Here is a 22,215-nt window from a genome sequence, read left to right as displayed (position 1 = left end):
TAGGGTTGTAATAGTAGGTGATTTTAACTTCCCTAATATTGACTGGGACTGCCTTAGTGCTAAGGGATCAGATGGGGAAGAATTTGTTAAGTGTGTCCAGGATAGTTTTCTGAAGCAATATGTGGATGGCTCTACTAGAGAAGGGGCTACACTCGACCTCCTCTTCGGAAATGAGGCAGGTGGTTGATGTGTCAGTGGGGGAGCACTTTGGGACCAGTGACCATAACTCTATTAGCTTCAAGACAGTTATGAAAAAGGATCGGACTGGTCCTCAGGTTGAAGTCCTAAATTGGGGAAGGCTAATTTCGATGGCACCAGACAGGAACTTTCAAAAGTTGAATGGGAGAGGCTGTTTACAGGTAAAGGGGCGTCTGGCAAGTGGGAGGCTTTGAAAAGTGAGATAGGAAGAGTTCAGGGCAGGCATGTTCCTGTTAGATGGAAGGGCAAGGCTGGCAAGTTTAGGGAACCTTGGTTGACGAGGGATATTGAGGGTATGGTCAGGACAAAGAAGGAGGCATATGTCAGGTTTAGGCAGCTGGGATCGAACGAGTCCCTCGAGGTGTATAGGGGATGTAGGTGTACACTTAAGAAGGAAATTAGGAGGGCGAAAAGTGGCCATGAGATTTCCCTGGCAGATAAGATAAAGGAGAATCCTAAAAGATTCTATAAGTATATTAAGAGTAAAAGGATAGCTAGGGAGAGAGTAGGTCTCCTTAAGGATCAGTTTGGCAATCTATGTTTGGAGCCACGGGAAATTGGCGAGGTCTTAAATGAATATTTCTCGTCCGTATTTACCGTGGAGAAGGTCATGGAATCTAGGGAGTTCAAGGGAGGGAACAGCGATATCCTGGGGCATATCAACATTACAAAGGAGGAGGTTTCGAAGTGCATTAAGGTGTATAAATCCCCAGGGCCTGACCAGGTGTATCCTAGGATGATAGGGGAAGCAAGGGAGGAGATTGCTGGGGTCCTGGCAGAGATTTTTTGTACCATCGTTAGCCACGGGTGAGGTACCGGAAGACTGGAGGATAGCTAATGTTGTGCCTTTATTGAAGAATGGCAGCAGGGATAAGCCAGGGAACTACAGGCCGGTGAGCCTTACATCACTGGTGGGAAAGTTATTGGAAGGCATTCTGAGAAACAGGATTTATATGCATCTGGAAAGGCATGGTCTGATTAGGAATCGTCAGCATGGCTTTGTGCGTGGGAAATCATGTCTCACGGATTTGATTGAGTTTTTCGAGGAGGTGACCAAGAGGACTGACGAGGGCAGGGTGGTGGTCGATGTCTACATGGACTTTAGCAAGGCCTTTGACAAGGTCCAGCATGGTAGGCTGGTCCAAAATATTCAAACACATGGGATCCTGGGTGAGCTAGCAACTTGGATACAAAATTGGCTTGGTGATTGGAGGCAGAGGGTGGTAGTGGAGGGTTGTTTTTCAGATTGGAGGCCAGTGACCAGTGGTGTGCCACAGGCATCGGTGCTGGGCCCTCTGTTGTTTGTCATATATATTAATGACTTGGATGTGAATGTAAGGGGCATGATTAGTAAGTTTGCAGATGACGCCAAAATTGGTGGTATAGTGGACAGTAAAGGAGGTTGTCTAAGGTTACAACAGGATGTAGATCAACTGGGAAAGTGGGCAAGGGAGTGGCAAATGGAATTTAACGCAGTAAGTTTGTGGATGACACAAAAGTTGGTGGAGTTGCGGATAATGATGAAGATTGTCAGAGGCTACAGCAGGATATAGATCGGTTGGAGACTTGGGCGGAGAAATGGCAGATAGAGTTTAATCCGGACAAATGTGAGGTAATGCATTTTGGAAGATCTAATGCAGGTGGGAAGTATACAGTAAATGGCAGAACCCTTAGGAGTATTGACAGGCAGAGAGATCTGGGCGTACAGGTCCACAGGTCACTGGAAGTGGCAACGGAGGTGGATAAGTTAGTTAAGAAGGCATACGGCATGCTTGCCTTCATCAGTCGGGGCCTCGAGTATAAAAATAGGCAAGTCATGTTACAGCTGTACAGAACTTTACTTAGGCCACACTTAGAATATTGCATGCAATTCTGGTCGCCACACTACCAGAAGGACGTGGAGGCTTTGGAGAGGGTACAGAAGAGGTTTACCAGGATGTTGCCTGGTCTGGAGGGCATTAGCTATGAGGAGAGGTTGGATAAACTCGGATTGTTTTCACTGGAACGACAGAGGTGGAGGGGCGAAATGATAGAGGTTTCCAAAATTATAAGCGGCATGGACAGAGTGGATAGTCAGAAGCTTTTTCCCAGGGTGTAAGAGTCAGGTACTAGGGGACATAGGTTTAAGGTGAGAGGGGCAAAGTTTAGAGGGGATGTGCGAGGCAAGTTCTTTACACAGAGGGTGGTGAGTGCCTGGAACTTGTTGCCGGGGGAGGTGGTGGAAGCAGGTACCGTAGAGACGTTTAAGAGGCATCTTGACAAATCCATGAATAGGATGGGAATAGAGGGATATGGACCCCGGAAGTGCAGAAGGTTTTAGTTTAGGCAGGCATCAAAATCGGCGCAGGCTTGGAGGGCCGACTGGCCTGTTCCTGTGCTGTACTGTTCTTTGTTCTTTGTTCAGACAAGTGCGAAGTGATGCATTTTGGGAGGTTAAACCAAGGCAGGACATATACAGTGAATGGCAGGGCCCTGGGAGTGATCTTGAGCAGAGAGACCTTGGGTGCAAGTACATAGTTCCCAGAAAGTGGCAACACAGGTAGACAGGGTGGTGAAGAAGGCATATGGCATGGTTGCCTTCATCGGCCGAGGCATTGAGTACAAGAGTTGGGACGTCATGTTACAGTTGTACATAACGTTGTTTGGGCCGCATTTGGAGTACTGTGTGCAGTTATGGTTGTTGCACTACAGGAAAGATGTGATTAAGCTAGAGAGGGTGCAGAAAAGATTCACAGGGATGCTGCATTGTTTGGAGGGCTTGAGTTATAAAGAGAGATTGGATAGGCTGGGTCTGTTTTCCTTGGAGCAAAGGAGGCTGAGAGGGGACATGATAGGGGTATATAAAATTATGAGGGGCATAGATAGGGTAGATAGCCAGAGTCTGTTTCCCATGGTAGAGGTGACTAAAACTAGAGGGCATAGATTTAAGTTGAGAGGGAGGAGGTTTAAAGGGGATCAAAGGGGTAAATTTTTCACACAAGGAATAGTGGGTATCTAGAATGAGCTGCCTGAGGAGGTGGTGGAGGCAGGAACAGTAGCGACATTTAAGAGGCATCTGGACAGGTAATTGAATGAGCAAAGCATAGAGAGATATGGAATTAATGCAAGCAGGTGGGATTAATATATATAGGTATTATGGCTGCCATGGACGCGGTGGGCCGACGGGCCTGTTTCTATGCTGTACGACTCTATGAGAGCGAAGAGGGGGCATGAAACAACACTGGTGCGCAAGATAAAGGAAAATCCCAAGGTGTTTTTTATGTATTTTAAGGGCAAGAAGATAGCCAGGGAAAGAGTAGGGCCCATTAGGGACCAGAGTCGCAATCTGTGTGTGGAGCTGGAGCATGTAGGTGAGGTTTTAAATGATTAATTTTCATCTGTGTTCATGATGGATAAGGACAGTGCAGGTGTAGAGATCAGAGAAGGGGATTGTGATATACTTGAACAGATTAGAATTGAAAGGGAGGAGGTATTAATGGTTTTATCGGGCTTAAAAGTGGATAAATCCCCAGGCCCAGATGAGATGTTTCCCAGGCTGCAACATGAGGCATGAGAGGAGATTGCAGGGGCTCTGACACAAATTTTCAAATCATCTCTGTCTACAACAGAGTTACCAGAGGACTGGAGGACAAGGAATGTGGTACCATTATTCCAGAAGGGTAGTAGGGATAAATCAGATAATTACAAGCCAGTGAGTCTAACATCAGTGGTTGGGAAGCTATTGGAAAAAATTCTGAGGGACCGGATTAATCTCCACTTGGAGAGGCAGGGATTAATCAAGGATAGTCAACATGGATTTGTCAGGGGGAGATCATGTCTAACGAACATGATTGAATTTTTCGAGGAGGTGCCTCGATGTGTAGACGAGGGGAAAGTAATTGATGTAGTCTACATGGACTTCAGTAAGGCTTTTGATAAGATCACTTATGGGAGATTGATCAAGAAGGTAAGAGCCCATGGGATCCAGGGCAATTTGGTAAAATGCATCCAAAATTGGCTTCGTGGCAGGAGGCAGAGGGTGATGGTCGAGTGTTGTTTTTGCGATTAGAAGCCTGTGACCAGTGGTGTACCACCAGGATCGGTGCTGGGACCCTTGCTGTTTGTAGTTTGCATTAATGGTTTGGATGTGAATATAGGAGGTTTGGACAGTAAGTTCGAAGATGACATGAAAATTGGTGGTGTTGTAAATAGTGAGGAGGAAATCCTTCGATTACAGGATGATATAGATGGGCTGGTAAGATGGGTGGAGCAGTGGCAAATGAAATTTATTACTGAGAAGTGTGAGGTGATGCATTTTTGGGAGGACTAACAAGGCAAGGGAATATACAATGGATGGTAGGACTTTAGGAAGAACAGAGGGTCAGAGGGACTTTGGTGTACTTGTCCATAGATCACTGAAGACAGCAGCACAGGTAGATAAGGTGCTTAGGAAGGCATATGGGATACTTGCCTTTATTAGCCGAGGCATAGAATATCAGAGCAGGGAGGTTATGGTGGAGTTGTGTAAAACGGTAGTTAGGTCACAGCTGGAGTACTGTGTACAGTTCTGGGCACCACACGATAGGAAAGATGTGATTGCACTGGAGAGGGTGCAGAGGAAATTCACCAGGATGTTGTCTGGGCTGGAGCATTTTAGTTATGAAGAGAGACTGGATAGGCTGGGGTTGTTTTCCTTAAAGCAGAGAAGGCTGATGTGGACCTGATTATGACGGGCATTGATAGATTAGATGGGAAGAACCTTTTTCCCTTAGCGGAGGTGTCATTAACCAGGGATCATAGATTTAAGGTCGGGGCAGGAGGTTTAGAGGGGATTGGAGGAAAAAATATTCACCCAGAGGGTGGTTGTAATCTGGAACACACTGCCTGAAGGGGTGGTAGAGGCAGGAACCCTCACAACATTTAAGAAGTATTTAGATGAGCACTTGAAACACCATAGCGTAGAAGACTAGGGCCAAGTGCTTGCATATAGGCTGAGAATCGATAGGTGCTTGATGGCCAGCAAGAACATGATGGGCTGAAGGGACTGTTTCTATGCTGTATAAATCTATGACCATATTACTATTGCCACCCCTACTTCAAAAGTCAAGACCAAGCCCTCTGTTCTTAGAAAATATACAATCCAATCTCGCACTTCCCTTCCTCCCCAAATTCCTTCAACATTTGTTGCCTCCCAAATCCGTGCACATCCTTCTGATAATATCATATCTGTATCTCTTCAATCTGGTTTCCACCCCTGCCACAATACTCAAACTGTCCCAAACAAAGTGAAACATCACACCTTCTGTGACTGATACTGTGGTGCACAATCCCTCCACAATACCTCCTCAGTCTCTCTGTAATATTTGATAAGGTTGACCATGCAATTCTCCTTCAATGTCTCTGATCTGTTCATCAGATAACTGGTACTGTCCTCGTGTGGTTCTGCTCTTACCTGCTGTCCAATAGTAACTTCACTTTATTACTCTAGCCCTCCAGCTGTTCTTTCCCATCTCCATGCTGCCCTTTGGAGATATTATCAGAACACAGAGATTCCATTTACAAGATTAACAAACCTCAGCTCCACTAAAACTCTGCTACTCACATCCTATCCCATCCAAGTTCCTCTGATCAGACAAGTATATTCTTGTTGAACTTCATTAGGTCCTCGGCCTCCAAAACCCGGAATTTAAAGTTCTGGTCCTGTGTTTAGATGCTTCTCTATGATAATATATTTCTATATCAGTAACATTATCCAGCCCTATTAAAACCTACCCTCCACTCAGCACTCTCATCTGCTCCAGTATCTATGTTAATTTTCCATCCCTTTGCCCGAGCATTCGTGGTGATACCTTCGACCACCAAGTCTCCATGTTCTGTAATTTCTTTCTTAAGAATTTCCTTCACTCTGCCTGCCATTCATCCTCGAAAGCTTCAATGAATATTCACTTTCAAACAAACTTTAGCATTATGATCAAGCCAGTTGATCAATACCGTTTCAATGAGTCGTGCAGGAGATCATGCCAGAAGCAACACGAAGCATACGGAAAGTGAAGCACCAAACTTGTGAAGTGACAACACATGATAAACAATGGAAGCAACATGTTGTAGACCAGAGTTGTCCAACCTTATCACATGGGGTGTCCACATTACAATTTTTGTCTTGCATGTGGGGGCTGTTGAGACAATTTCGAAAGGATAATGGCATTAAACATTTATCTTACTATTAATCAAAACAAGAAATGTGCATTTTTGTGAAGAATCTTTAAATGAGAAGTTTACTTTATTGACTTACTTTCTCGTCACTCTTCTGGACACTGATTTTGTGAGATACCTGGTATTTTTGTTCTTGCACAAGTAATCAATGTTTGCCTGCACAATTGATGCAGGAGTATTCTGGATAGATGTCATCCTGTGAGGAGTGATGTGAATGAATCTCTTCTTTCTTTCTGTCTCCCTCTCCCATGCCCCCCACCCCTGTGTTGTTCCCCCTACATGTTGTCCTCGCTCTCTGTGTCACCATCCCATCCCGCTTTCTCTCTCTGCCCACTTTCTGTCTGTCCCCGTTTTCATTCTGCTCTTGTTGTCTCTCTCTTTCCCCCCTCTGTCCCACTGCCACCTTTCTCTCTCTATGTTCTCTCTTCCATCTCTGTCCCCTTTCTCTCTCTCTATGTGCCCCCTTTGTCTCACTCTCTGTCCCCCTTTTTATCTCTCTCTGTCCCCCTTGCTCTTTTTTCTCTCTGTCCATCCTGCCTCTCCCTCTCTCTGTTGCCCTCTCTCACTATCCCCTTTCTCCCTCTTTCTCTGTCCCCCCTCTCTGTCCCCCTCTCTCTCACTCTCTTTCTCTCTCTGTCCCCCTCTCTGTGTGCTTCTTTCTCTTTCTCTTTCTCTTTCTCTGTCTCTGTCCCCTGTTCTCTCTCTCTCTCTCTCTGTCTCTATGTCCCCCCCTTCTCTCTCTCTCTGACAGTTGTAAGGAGCAGGAACACTCAGCTGATGGTTGGTCAGTTTTTTTTAAGTTCACAAGTCAGTTTCACAGCTGACAGTTACTAACATCGGGAACAGTGGTTTCTGAACTTCGGACTGTTTCAGCATTTTCCAGCTGGAAATCCCCAAATCTGTCCAAATTTCAGAAGCCGCTGTTCCAGATACAGCAGCTGTCAGCTGTGAAACTGACTTGCGATCTTTTTTGAAAAGCTGGTCTGACAATGGGAAATTTCTCATCTCCAGTTACGGAGCCCTGGTGAAGATGAGGAATGACCCTGGGTACAGTTTACACCCACGGCCAGATGGAAACCTTTAGCAGGCCGGATGCTAGTCTATGGGCTGTATGTTGGACAACCCTGCTATAGACAAAGCGAATTGATACAAAAACCAATGGATCAGATCGAAGCTCTGTGATCCTGACATACCCATTCATGGAAGTGTTTTGAAGAATTAAACGACTAATAGGAGGAGGAAACTCCTCTTCAATGATGACAGTGCACAGAACATAGTAAATTTCCCAGCTCTGTCCTATCCACAAAAAGTAGGACAAATTCAGTCTGTTCAAATACCACCTCATTCATCTGTTTTAATCTTCAGCAAAGTGATGGAGGTTGTCATCAACAATGCAATCAAAGAGCAATTACCCCTGACTACTGTCCTCTCTCATTGCCACATTCTGTTTCACTGCCCCACTTGAATGGCTCCCTGCACTGTGGTGTGGTCAGTTTGCCCATCTACCCTGCAGTCCTTGTTCTCATCCAAACAGCTGGTAAGTACCTCATTCCTGTTGGTGAAAGTCAAGGGCCAAGGCTCCTCCATCATTAAATGCTGGATCTCCATCCCTGTCTGACTCAGAGTCACATCCTCCTTTCCCTGATCATCGACAAACTCCGAAGTTCAATTAACCTTAGGGGTGTGAGGCGAGGACTCCTGGCGAGTAACTCACCTCCTGACTTGCCAAAGCCTGTCGACCATCTACATGGCACCATCAGGAGTGTGATGGAATACTCTCCACTTGCCTGGATGGGTGCAGCTCCAACAACACTCAAGAAGCTCGACACCATCCAGGACAAAGCAGGCCGCTTGTTTGGCACCCCATCCACAACTTTCACTCTCTCCACCACTGACACACAGTGTGTACCATTTACAAGATGCACTTCAGCAATGCACCAAGGATCCTTAAACAGCAGCTTCCAAACACGTGATCTCTACCATCTAGAAGGAGAAGGGCAGCAGAAGCTGGGATCGCCACCCCCTACAAGTTCCCCTCCAAGTCACACACTATCCTGACTTGGAACTGTATCACTGTTCCTTCACTGTCGCTGGGTTAAAATCCTGGAACTCCCTTCCGAACAGCACTGTGGGTGCAGCTACATCCTGTGAACTGCAACAGTTTAAGAAGTCAGCTCACCACCATCTTCTCAAGGGCAATTAGAGATGGGTAGTAAATGCTGGCCGAGCCAGTGACATCCACATCCCATGTCTGAATATACAAAAAAGTTATGGATCATCATCTGCCCTCCTGGGAGACTATAATCCCTATCAGTTAGTCTATGGGCAACCTGCCTCGACCACCCTCCCAGGCAGTACGTTCCAGACCGTCACCACTCTCTGGGTACTAAAGTTCTTCCTCAAATCCCCCTTAAACCTCCTGCCCCTTACCTTAAACTTGTGTCCCCTCGTAACTGACCCTTCAACTAAGGGGAACAGCTGCCCCCTATCCGCCCTGTCCATGCCCCTCATAATCTTGTACACCTCGATCAGGTCACCCCTCAGTCTTCTCTGCTCCAGTGAAAACAACCCAAGCCTATCCAACCTCTCTTCATAGCTTAAATGTTCCATCCCAGGCACCATCCTGGTGAATCACCTCTGCACCCCCTCCAGTGCAATCACATCCTTCTTATAATGTGGTGACAAGAATTGCACACAGTACTCCAGCTGTGGCCTTACCAAAGTTCTGTACAACTCCAACATGAGCTCCCTGCTTTTGTAATCTATGCCTCGATTGATAAAGGCAAGTGTCCCATATGCCTTTTTCACCACCCTATTAACCTGCCCTTCTGCCTTCAGAGATCTATGGACAAACACGCCAAGGTCCCTTTTGTTCCTCGGAATTTCCCAGTGTCAGGCCATTCATTGAATACATACGCATCACATTACTCCTTCCAAAGTGTATCACCTCACACTTTTCAGCGTTAAAAATTCCATCTGCCACTTTTCTGCCCATTTGACCATCCCGTCTATATCTTTCTGTAACCTAAGACACTCAACCTCACTGTTAACCACTCGGTCAACCTTTGCGTCATCTGCGAACTTACTGATCCTACCCCCCACATAGTCATCTATGTCGTTTAAATAAATGACAAACAATAGGGGACCCAGCACAGATCCCTGTGGTACGCCACTGGACACTGGCTTCCAGTCACTAAAACAGCCGTCTGTCATCACTCTCTGTCTCCTACAGCTAAGCCAATTTTGAATCCACCTTATCAAGTTACCCTGTATCCCATGTGCATTTGCTTTCTTGATCCCATGTGGGATCTTGTCAAAGGCTTTGCTGAAATCCATGTAAACTACATCAACTGCACTACCCTCATCTACACACCTGGTCACATGTTCAAAAAATTCAATCAAATTTGTTAGGCATGACGTCCCTCTGTCAAAGCCATGCTGACTATTCCTAATCAAATTTTGCCTCTCCAAGTGGAGATATGTTCTCTCCTTCAAAATTTTCTCCAATAGTTTCCCTGCCACTGATGTGAGACTCACTGGTCTGTAGTTCCCTGGCTTATCTCTACAATCTTTCTTAAATAGTGGGACCACATTAGCTGTTCTCCAGTCCTCTGGCACCTCCCCCGTGGCCCGAGAGGAATTAAAAATTTGGGTCAGAGCCCCTGCAATCTCCACCCTCGCCTCCCACAGCATCCTGGGATGCAAATCGTCTGGACCTGGAGATTTGTCCACTTTTAAGCCTGCCAAAATGTCCAATACCTTGTCACTCCCTGTGAAAATTTGCTCAAGAACCTCACAGTCACTCTCTCTGAGTTCCATATCTACATCCTCATTCTCTTGGGTGAAGACAGATGTGAAATTATTCGTTCAACACCCTACTAATGTCCTCTGACTCCACCCACAGATTTCCCCCTTGGTCCCGAATGGGTCCTACTCTTTCCGTGGTTATCCTCTTCCCATTGATAAACTTGGAGAATATATTGGGATTTTCCCTACTTTTACCAGCCTGAGCTTTCTCATATCCCCTCTTTGCTCTCCTAAATCATGATGCCTGTCGAAACTAAAACGTTCTGCACTTCCGGGGACCATATCCCTCTATTCCCATCCTATTCATGTATTTGTCAAGATGCCTTAAACGTTGCTATCGTACCTGCTTCCACCACCTCTCCCGGCAGCAGGTTCCAGGCACTCACCACCCTCTGTGTAAAAAACTTGCCTCACACATCCCTTCTAAACTTTGCCCCTCACACCTTAAACCTATCTCCCATCGTAACTGACTCTTTCAGTCTGGGAAAAAGCTTCTGACTATCCACTCTGTCCATGCCGCTCATAACTTTGAAAACCTCTATCATGTCGCCCTTCCACCTCCGTCGTTCCAGTGAAAACAATCCGAGTTTATCCAACCTCTCCTCATAGCGAATACCCTCCAGACCAGGCAACATCCTGGTAAACCTCTTCTGTACCCTCTCCAAAGCCTCCACATCCTTCTGGTAGTGTGGCGACCAGAATTGTACGCAATATTCCAAGTGTGGCCTAACTAATGTATAGTCATAGAATTATACAGCACAGAAACAGGCCCTTCAGCCCATCGTATCCGTGCCGGCCATCACGCACCTATCTATTCTAATCCAAATTTCCAGCACTTGCCCCGTAGCCTTCTCTGCTGTGCCGTTTCAAGTGCTCGTCTAAATATTTGTTAAATGTTGTGAGGGTTCCTGCCTCTACCACCTCTTCAGGCAATGTGTTCCATATTCCAAACACCCTCTGGTTGGAAATCTTTTCCTCATATCCCTTCTAAACCTCCTGCCCCAATCTGTGCCCCCTGCGCTAAGGTAAAAACTTTCTTCCGATCAGTCCTTAGTTTACTACGGCGAGGGCAGGAAAAGTTAATAGGATTCCTGAAGGCTATTAGGATATTGTGTTTGAAGGGAAAGTAACCCATACCCCTCGAGTGGGGCAAGCAAGTCCATGGTAATTCTGAGAGACAGAGGGACCACCAGACCCCTTCTACTGGCAAAAGGCCTGACCTTTCCCCCAGAGGGTGCAGTGAACACCAGAATGGTGGTGAATGGTATTGGAGAGCAGTGTCTGCCCGTACCTGTACACACGGTGCACCTGCAGTGTGACTTAGTTTTGGGATTGGTGACCGTAGGCATCGCCCATAGTTTACCTGAGGACAGGGTTGACCTGCTGGCAGGGGTGAAGGTGGTACCCACCCCGTCCCAGTAGTGGATGAAAGACCCTGGGGTCAGCGAGACAAGGCAGTGACAGGACACAGTCCCCTGCAGTTTCCCTGAATATGTAATGGATCAGGCCATGATCAAACCAGCTCCCCCAGAGGACACTGAATTTGCACTGCAGGCAGATGACCATGAGATCTGCCTGTCTGAGACACTCTTTGGAAAGTTAGAAGATCCAGGGAATGAATTAGCCAAATTTTCCCGAGCTGAGACACAGCAAGCTGAGCCGGTATTGAAAGAGTTAACACAGGCTGCCCAATCTGGAAGTGAAGTAGAGGGAGTCCCCGATTGCTACTATTTAAAGAATGAAGTACTGATGAGGAAATGTAGTTCTCCTCGTACACCTGAGAGCAAGGAGTGGACAGTAGTTCACCAGTTACTGGTGCTGTAGAGTAACCGGGGAGAAATATTAAGAAGGGCCCATGAGACTACAGTGGCTGTCCATGCCGATATACAAAAGACCAAAGCCCGTATAAGACAGCAGCCTGACTGGCCAAAACTCCACTAAGATGTGGTGCACTACTGCAGGAGTTACCACATGTTGCAAATTGAGGGGAAACTCCAACTTGTAGTGAAACCTGCACCCCTAAGTCCTGTACTGGTGTTAGGAGGACCCTCCAGCAGAGGCTGGTGAACTGTCAGGGACCCCTGCTGAGAACAAAAGGGGACAGGAAGGCAAAAGGCTGGAAAAAGTTTAGAAAGAGAAGGACAAAAAGTGACCAATAGGGCAAGTTAAAGGAAGTCCGGGAGGAATCCCAGATGAAAACCCCTACTGTCTGGTCAGCCAACCCCAAAAGATTTGAAACGTTAGACTTCACATCCTCCTATGTAAATGCAGACTCTAGAAATACCCCACCAGAGATACTAACAGACTTTGCAGGAATCTGCAGAGACAAGGAGAAACCTCTAGGGGGCACTGAAACAGTGAGGGTGCGGCCTCACCTCGTCGAAGTGCCACAGGAACATGCAGTCAAATCTGTACACATACCTGCAGGTAGGAATGTCCCGGTGAGCAAAGGGGAGATCCACAAATAATCCTCTCCCACTATCAGAGGAAAAGGGAACCACCCATTCCTTTGAAGTCAAAAGTCTTTGCATGACTCAGTTCAGGATAGACCCGCCCACTACTAACTCTCCTGAAAAAAAATGACCTCAACAGGAACAAAACTCCAGGCAGTCATGACGATGGGCAAACTAAAAAATAAAAGCTTCCCCCAAAGAACCACATGGTGACTGTGATGTCAAAAAAAAGGAAAAATCAAAGCAGCACTGGCACCCAGAAAAGACAATTTTAATAAGCTTTAGGATTCATCAATGAATTGAAATGAATGAGAGAAATGCATGATTTCTTCTTTCCTGTATCTTATATTTCCTCTCAACCTTTTTAATGAAATGTACTTTCTAATCGCATTTCATTCCCCTGGTTGTGGAGGTGTCATGTGGGCCCCACCTGCCAAGAAGGAGGAATATTATTTCCTCCACATGAACATGGATTTTAAAATCTGTTGTTGGTGAAGAAAGAACCTGCCTTAAATAAATTAGATATTTTGGCTGGACAGAGTGACATTAGCTTTTGAACAGCAGGAATTCAAAAGACATTCAATTCACAATGCAGTTCTGATGACCAGATGTTGAGGGTGGGGGAGAGAACCTTCCAGGCTAACTGCTAAGATAGCTGAAGACACAAACAGACATGGTCAGACCAGTTTAGTCACATCACTAACTGTTCTTTTTTAATTTGAACTTGCCAGAGAATTTGAAGGCAGAAAGCCATGTGCTCATGGACTGAAGAAGGTCTCTCCTGATTTGCTCGCCACAGCCTCTCCTGCCTCCTGCCTGCTCCCATCTCTTTCTCATGGAACTGCAAAAACCGTGGAGACACATGAATCCCAAGAGAGAAAAGTCTCCGACAGGGAACAAGGTTTAAGAAGAATATTGGGCCTTAACAAAAAGCAAGAATTCCCTACAAAAGGACTATATCGTGAGCTCGAAGTACAGTAACAAGATATTGCCTCAAACTGTTCCACTTTATTTTTACCTCTTCTTTTCTGTCCCTGTCTGCATGTGTCTGTCGTGTCAGCATGTGTCGGTCGTGTCTGCATGTGTCGGTCGTGTCTGCATGTGTCGGTCGTGTCTGCATGTGTCTGTCGTGTCTGCATGCTAGCGTGGGTGCATCATATATCTGTAGGTGTTAACCATATTAGAGTTTAAGTTTTAATAAAATGTCATCTTCTTTAAACCTCAGAAAACCTGTGTGAATTGGTTTCTTTGTCTTATAATTGGAAAGCGGTGAACAGGAATTCACCAAAGGGGTCGCTAAAAAAAAACTGTTTGTTTAAAAATTAAAACCCTGTTACAATAAGACCAGGTGAAGACAGTAAAAGACCCCTAGACACCTTACTCACCTGGTCAGAATAGTTGCATTATGCAAATGAGTCTCAGGTACGGATGAGAAGCTGATGAAATATGTAAAATACACTTGTACCTATCTTTATGTTCTGGAAGATGATAGTTGACTCATTTGTGTTTATAATAATATTTTCCTTAATGGCTTGTGGTCATTATAACCATGCAGCTTAAGTAGGCCTCATAATATGGTAGCAGAATGACTGGAAGAAATTGAATTAAATTAAGTGTATTTTTCTGTCACCTTTGCCTTTATTCTAATATCATGTATCTCTCTTCTATAAGGTGGTGATAGTAGCCACAGAATGTAGAGATCAAAGGGAGAGTTCCTGTGATTTTTGAGTGACTAACTGGATTCTGTCCTCATACTGGATTGTGGAGTGTGAAATGTCCAGGTATTCATATTGGATTGTGTAATGTAAGCTCAGGAAAGACCTGTGTTCTCCTACTAGAATCGTGAAGTGTGATATCTCAATATGCACCTGATTCTGATTTTTTTTACAATTGATGCACAAGTGCTGCAATGTTTAACAGGGTTCATTAGAACAAGAAAGTGGGATTGCAAATACAAGTACATAGTGATAAGGACTCATTTTTTTTTGAAAGTCATGCTGCAGCTGTACAGAACCTTAGTAAGGCCACACTTAGAATATTGCGTGCAATTCTGGTCGCCACACTACCAGAAGGACATGGAGGCTTTGGAAAGGGTGCAGAAGAGGTTTATCAGGATGTTGCCTGCTCTGGAGGGTATTAGCTATGAGGAGAGGTTGGAAAAACTCGGATTGTTTTCACTGGAACAACAGAGGTGGAGGGGCGACATGACAGAGGTTTACAAAGTTATGAGCGGCATGGACAGAGTGGATAGTCAGAAGCTTTTTCCCAGGGTGGAAGAGTCAGTTACTAGGGGACATAGGTTTAAGGTGCGAGGGGCAATGTTTAGAGGGGATGTGCGAGGCAAGGTTTTTATACAGAGGGTGGTGAGTGCCTGGAACTTGCTGCCGGGGGAGGTGGTGGAAGCAGGTATGATAGCGACATTTAAAAGGCATCTTGACAAATACATGAATAGGATGGGAATAGAGGGATACGGGCTCCGGAAGTACAGGCATAAAGATCGGCGCAGGCTTGGAGGGCCGAATGGCCTGTTCTGGTGCTGGACTGTTCTTTGTTCTTTTTCTAACTGGAAGCAATGGGTATGAATGTATCTCATCACCATCCTCAATCATGCTGCAAATGTAATGATGATCACAGGCAGGGAGCAGGTGGAGACCCATGGTTGACTAACATGATTGACCATGTCTGAGTCACTAATCAGCATGTGGTCCAAGTGATAAATTAGCATGTGACCCAACTGATTGAAAAGTAATAAATCAGATGGAAAAGAATTTTGATAAACAAGGTTAAACCATTTGAATAGGAAGTGGGTGACACTGTCATGGTTTTGGACATTGAAACAAATCATGTCGAATCATAGAATGTCTGCAGCACAGAAGGAGGCCATTCAGTCAAGTGTTTCTGTGCTGGCTCTCTGCAACAGCAACTCACTGATGCAAGTCCCCAGCCTTTTCCCTGTCGCCCTGCAATGGTTTTCTCTTCAGATAATTGTCCAATTCTCATTTGAAGGCCTCGATTGAATCTGCCTCCACCAAACTATCAGACACAGCATTCCCGATCCTAACCACTCACTGGGTAATGAAGCTTCTCCACATGTCGATTCCGACTCTTTTGACAATCGCATTCAATCATTATCCTCTAGTTCTGGATCCTTCAGCCAATGGAAACTGCTTCTCCCGATCTACCCTGTCCAAAACCCTCATGATTTCGAACACTTCCCCCAAATCTTCCCTTAATCTTCTCTCCAAGTAGAACAGGGCTATATTCTCGAACCTATCCATAAAACTGAAATCTTTCATCTCTAGAACTATTCTCATAAATCTTTTCTGCACCCTTTCTAATGTCTTAACATCCTTCCAAAAGTGTGGTTCCAGAACTGGACACGTTACTCCTGTTGTGGTTGAACCAGTTTTGAGACAGATTTATCATCTCTTCATTACTCTTGTAGTCTATGCATCTATTTATACATCCCATAATACTGTATGCTTTCTCAACCTGCCCTGCAACATTCAATGATTTCTGCACAAGTACTCCTCGGTCCCTCTGCTCCTGCACCCCCTTTAGAATTGTACCTTTTAATTTATATTGCCTCTCTTCATTGTTCCTACCAAAATGAATCACTTCATACTTCTCTGCATTAAATTTCGTCTACCACTTGTCCACCTATTCCACCACTATCTATGTCTTCTTGAAGTTTATCGTTATCCATCTCTCAGTTCACAATACTTTCAAGTTTTATATCATTGACAAATTTTGAAATTGTGCCCTGCACACCCAAGTCTAAGTCATTAATATATATCCGAATAAACAGGGGTCCTAGCACTGACCCCTGGGATACCCCACTATATACCTTCCTGTCATCTGAAAAACAACCAATCATCATTACACTGTGTATCCTGTCACTCATCTTAATCTGTATCCAAGCTGCTACTGTCCCTTAATTCCCTGAGCTCGACCTTTGCTGACAAGCCTGTCATGTGGCACTTTATCAGATGCCTTTTGGAAGTTCATGTACACCAGATAAACTGCATTGCCCTCATCAACCCTTTCTGTTATCTCATCAAAAAACTCACACAAGTTAGTTAATCCTGATTGGACTTTAACAAATCTATGTTGGCTTCCCTCAATTAATCCACATTTGTCCAACTGACTGTTGATTTTGTCCTGAATTATCGTCTAAAAGCTTCCCGGCCACTAAGGTTAAACTGACTGGCCTGTAGTTGCTCAGTTTGTCCTTCCACCCTTTTCTCAACAAGGGTGCAACATTTGCAATTCTCTAGTCCTCCAGCATTACCCCTCTATCTAAAGATAATTGCGTGCCTGCAAATTGTATTGATCTGTGTTGATCAAACCTCCCTGGCAGAGTGCTAAAGTCATTAAGTCACCAATAAGATCAAGAAAGTGCTATCAAAACTGGTGTGGATGTGTATGTGAAAAAGACAGTATAAATATTAGTTTAGCTTTGGATTTAGGGCTGAAGATCTGCAGACAGGAAGCAAATGGAACCTAGTCAGTCAGTTCAGACCTACATCACTGACAGATTGACTACCTGGGAGTGGTTGTAAGTATACACTCTAGTAATAAAGAAGGAAAACTAGCGAGCAACAGGGACTCATGAGGCTAATTTGTGAGTAGCTAAGTTTTGAATTAATGTTGATTAAATACGACTATGAGTTAACCACAGTCAGTGTGTTGAATAGTTCCTTGTTTTGCTCAGACACATATTCACCATAATTCTAGGGTCATGGACTTAGTGTGGGACAGTGAGACAAAAAAACATTGGGTGCAAAACTCCCGACAGACCCACGATTAATTTAAAACTGTGTGCAATAAGTTACAGCAGATTCTGTTGTTGTAAAGTGCTGTGGTGATAATAATTCAATAGTCTGTTTGTTCAATGACTGTAGGTAATGTCATTTACCGTGAAGGCTAATGAAGCCACTCAGGGATTTTACTCTGCTTTAAATAAGGAGCCCCCTTCATTGTATCACCTCAGATAGAGTATGCTGCCTCTCGCACAAGTACCATCAGCAACTCTCACAGAAGTAAATCATGGATTTGACAATTTTAATTCAAAACTTGCGTGAAGATTTGCGGATTGAAAGAATTTTTCAGGATATACAACAGATTTACTATCCTCTCCTCACTATTGTTGGATTTCCTGGTAAGTCTCCATATCCTGCTATTAATAGTGTAAACAATGTATAATTGTGTCTCTTTCCTTGTTATTCCCTATCCCATCCAAGCTATTGTCAGCTTTTCATTCTGTACGTGATAACATTTTACCAAGATTCAAATGATCTCTCTCTAACTCAAGCAAAGATATTGGATAAAACTCTTTATTCAATGAATTTCAGCCGCTATCTAATCTGAACATTTGCAACAGAGCCACAGAATGTTTTTATGTTTAAGGAAAGTTTTCACCGACTGTCAAAAGGTCATCATTTTGAAAGGTTAACTCTGTTTATCTCCCCACAGATGCTGCAGAACCTGTTGGTTCGGTCCAGCATTTTCTGTTTTTATTTCAGAACTACAGAATCTGCAGTATTTCTGCTTCTGTTTTTACCTGCTGCTTGGTATATTTTTTCACAGTCACAGGAACAAATCCAGCCAGATCACATACAAATCTTTAAAACTTTGAACTATCCAGGTCCAGTCAATCTGTTTTTTCCCACCATCTCCAGTCCTACATTACTATAGTGCTTCTTCCAGTTAGAATAGCATTGCAAGGAGAATTTGCACTCAGATCTGTCCTCATTCATATTTCAATAAATTTATTTCCCATCTTCTTTATTCTGTATTTACAATTGGATCCCATGTCCTTCTGGAACTGTTCAGTAAATCTCAGTGAGACCAAGAGTGACTCTCTATTGCCTCCTCCTTTACTTTAGGATAAACAATCCAAGCTGATTCTAACTGAAGTACTCAGGGGATGAAAATCCTTTGATATTTTCTTGTCTAATATTCTCTACACAAGTTGAGAGGTGACAAAGAACAAGGATAATCTTTTCATTTGTTTTCAGATATCTCAGAAAAAGATTTGGCGGCACTTTTTCTCTTGGATAAGTCGTCTGATTTTGATGCTAATAAATATATTCAGTGGGACATGACAGGGAAAATGATATCAACATGATTTTAAGTCAGAGTTCATTCTTGATGGGGTGATTTGTACGTTATTTGGAAAATCTTCCTTTCAATGTGTTACAATTTGTGTATTTCAACAAAAATGCAGAATTTTCAAAGCATTTCTTGCAGCTTAGTTACCTTTGTAACTCCTGAGTCCTTTTATTTACGATCTTGACATATACACACCATATTAGAGCATTTTAAATACAATTGTCTGTAACTATCACATGTCAGGGTTGCATTTTCTGCATTTCCCTGTAGCATACATTTTCCATCCTAAATATAATGGATAATCTAACCAGGAGCAGGAATCCAAGAAGGAATTCCTGCTCCAGACCACAGGAGCAGAGAAGTGAATTGAACAGGGGACTCAAAGTCTTCTTGGGAGATTCTGGTTCTTTGTGTCTTTGTTACCTCAGGCAGTGTTTTAATCTGCTCGGCTGAAGGTAGAGCTGTCAGTTACTGTCTCATTGATCAAACATCTGTTACTTTCATGTATTTATTTCCTTTCAGTTATGCATTCCTTAAGGTATTACCTATTATTCTTAAAAACAAAAACCTGTATTCCATTCCACAGGTAATGTTTATAGCATTAGGTAAAGCTTAGATCATGAAATATGGGGAATGAGTTCCCTATTTCACTCCAAATTCCATAAAAAATTTGCTTTTAGTCTGATGTCTAATTTCCCTGTTTATTTTCTTTCCTCACAGTTAACTTACTGACCATTGTGATCCTATCCCGGGGAAAGTGCGGTCTCTCCAGATGTGTGTCCCGTTACCTGCTGTTTATGGCAGTGACAGATCTACTGGTCATTATCATCGATCTGATACTGAGGCAGATTCCGATTGTTTATCGGGAACAGTTTTTATTCGTGCAGTCAATCTCTGTATGCAATATTCACGCAGTCCTGCTTTTCACAGCCACAGACTGTTCTGTCTGGTTTACTGTCACTTTTACTTTTGATCGATTTGTGGCCATTTGTTCCCGAAAGCTGAAAACTAAATATTGCACCGAGAAAACAGCGGCTGTGGTTCTGGGAACAGTGACTGTGCTGAGCTGTTTAAAGGACATAACCTGGTATTTTATGCTGATGGGATTGTATCAGCTTGACAATATGCCCTGGTTTTGTGCTGTAAAACTCATTGTTAGTCTATCACAGGTATGGGGAGCCATCGAACTCTTACATTATATTCTCACCCCAGGAGTCCCATTTGTTCTGATTCTGCTGCTCAATACTTTAACTGTCAGACACATTTTAGTGGCTAACAGAATTCGCAGGAGACTCCGGGGTCACAGCAGTGGGGAGAATCCCAAAGACCCAGAGATGGTGAGCAGAAGGAAATCCATCATTTTATTGTTTGTAATCTCGGGGAATTTCATATTGTTATGGGCCCTATTCATGTTTAATATAATATGTTTCCGAATGCGGATTTTAGGGTATAGGGATGTGTATCCACCTAGTGTTGTACAAGAAATCGGATTCATGCTCCAGCTCCTGAGTTGCTGCACAAACACTTGTATTTATGCTGTGACACAAACTAAGTTCAGAGAACAATTCAAGAATATGGTAACATATCCCTTTACCCGAATTGTACAATTCATTAAATGATGAGAAGAATTGAATAATTCCCAGGATCAGAATTCAATCCCAGCTCATAATCTGACCAACCCCTCAGCAATCAGACACAGTGGGATCGGTCTGTACCCTGCCACCCCCCTTCACCCCCCCCCCCCCCCCACCCAGGTCTGTGTTAAATACATAATGTGCTGATCTCCGGACTCCCAGGTCCATGGTAGAATATAGCATGCAATTCTGGTTGCCACACTACCAGAATGACATGGAGGTTTTGGAGAGGGTACAGAAGAGGTTTACCAGGATGTTGCCTGGTCTGGAGGGTATTAGCTATGAGGAGAGGTTGGATAAACTCGATTGTTTTCACTGGAACGACGGAGGTGGAGGGGCGACATGATAGAGGTTTACAAAGTTATGAGCGGCATGGACAGAGTGGATAGTCAGAAGCTTTTTCCCAGGGTGGAAGAGTCAGTTACTAGGGGACATAGGTTTAGTAGCGAGGGGCAATGTTTAGAGGGGATGTACAAGGCATGTTTTTGGTTTGATTCTCTTACTTGTTCCCAAGTCCCTTTTCCTTTACCAGAAATGTCCACACGTTCGGGCCTCCCCTGTCATTTACCTTACACTGAATACACACTCCATATCCCTCTTCCCACATGGAAACTCTTCCCGGGAGAGTGCCACAGCCTGTTATGGAAGCAGTCGCTACACTATCTCTTTTATTATTTCTTATCTAAACCGGGAGATCTCCCCCATATGTTTTGTATGAATCATTGTGGCTCATTAATCTTTCATGTCCACCAAGAATCTGAGTTCTGATCCATAAATTGTAAGTGGGGCACATTCAGCTCCTTTGTCCAGAGTCCAGTTAATAATGGTGGTCCTGAATGATATTGTTGTGTTTATTGTATTCACCATCTTTCAAGTATCAATACAAGCATGCAGGTCCACATTTTCACCTGTAGGGAGAGCAAATGTAACATCTTACTCCTTAACATCATCAAATTACCGTGAAACCACCTCAATTTTGTTTGTTTTTTTGACTGTGTAACACGTTCAATAGATATACTGCTGGGTTTAATTTGTTAGCTATAGAGTGGGGGACCGACCCATTTCACATCAAAAGAGTGTTTTTTAATGGAGGAATTTAGTCAGTTTACTTGGGGTCTCCAACCCCATATTCGAATGATTTGATTTTCTTCTCAAATCATCGTTGAACTTGATTTTGTGACCTTCCCAGGTTTTCTGCCACTCGGGCTGTTCACTTTTTCCACATGGTCTGTTATTGTCTGCAACCACTTCTGACTACACGGCTGTAGTTTTCAGAGTGTTCTATTCCCCAGATTTACTTGTCCCGGTATCCACATTTATCTCCCAGTCATAGCCTTATATGGACTTATCCCCTTTACCTTGTGGAACGTATTTCCATCAAACATGGAGGCATCATATCAGTCGATTGAGTGGGGTGCTCTCTACACAATTTGCTTAACATGGTTTTGAAGTACAATTACTCCTTTCCACAATCCCTGATGATTGTGGGTAGTGTGCAATGTACAATTTTTACCTTATTTGGAGCATGTTCTACACTGCAGTAAAAATTTCCCCTGTGAAGTGTGGACCCTGGTCACTATCCACTTGTATCGGTATTCCCCACCTACAGAACACCTCACTCCAAAGGATTTGTGTGACCATACGTGCTTTATTGTTCCTGGTTGGGAAGACCTCTATCCATTTTGTAAATTTGTTCACCACCACAAGAACATACTCATAGTTTCCCTGACACATTGTACAGGGACCAATCTTGAAGTGTGTCCATGAGCCATTGGGAGGAGGTTGTGACCAGGGGAGGGCGTGATTAGAGCAGGACA

The sequence above is a fragment of the Heterodontus francisci genome, chromosome 29 (genome assembly GCF_036365525.1).
Source record: "Heterodontus francisci isolate sHetFra1 chromosome 29, sHetFra1.hap1, whole genome shotgun sequence".
Lineage (NCBI taxonomy): Eukaryota > Metazoa > Chordata > Chondrichthyes > Heterodontiformes > Heterodontidae > Heterodontus > Heterodontus francisci.
This window is presented reverse-complemented; position numbering follows the sequence as displayed.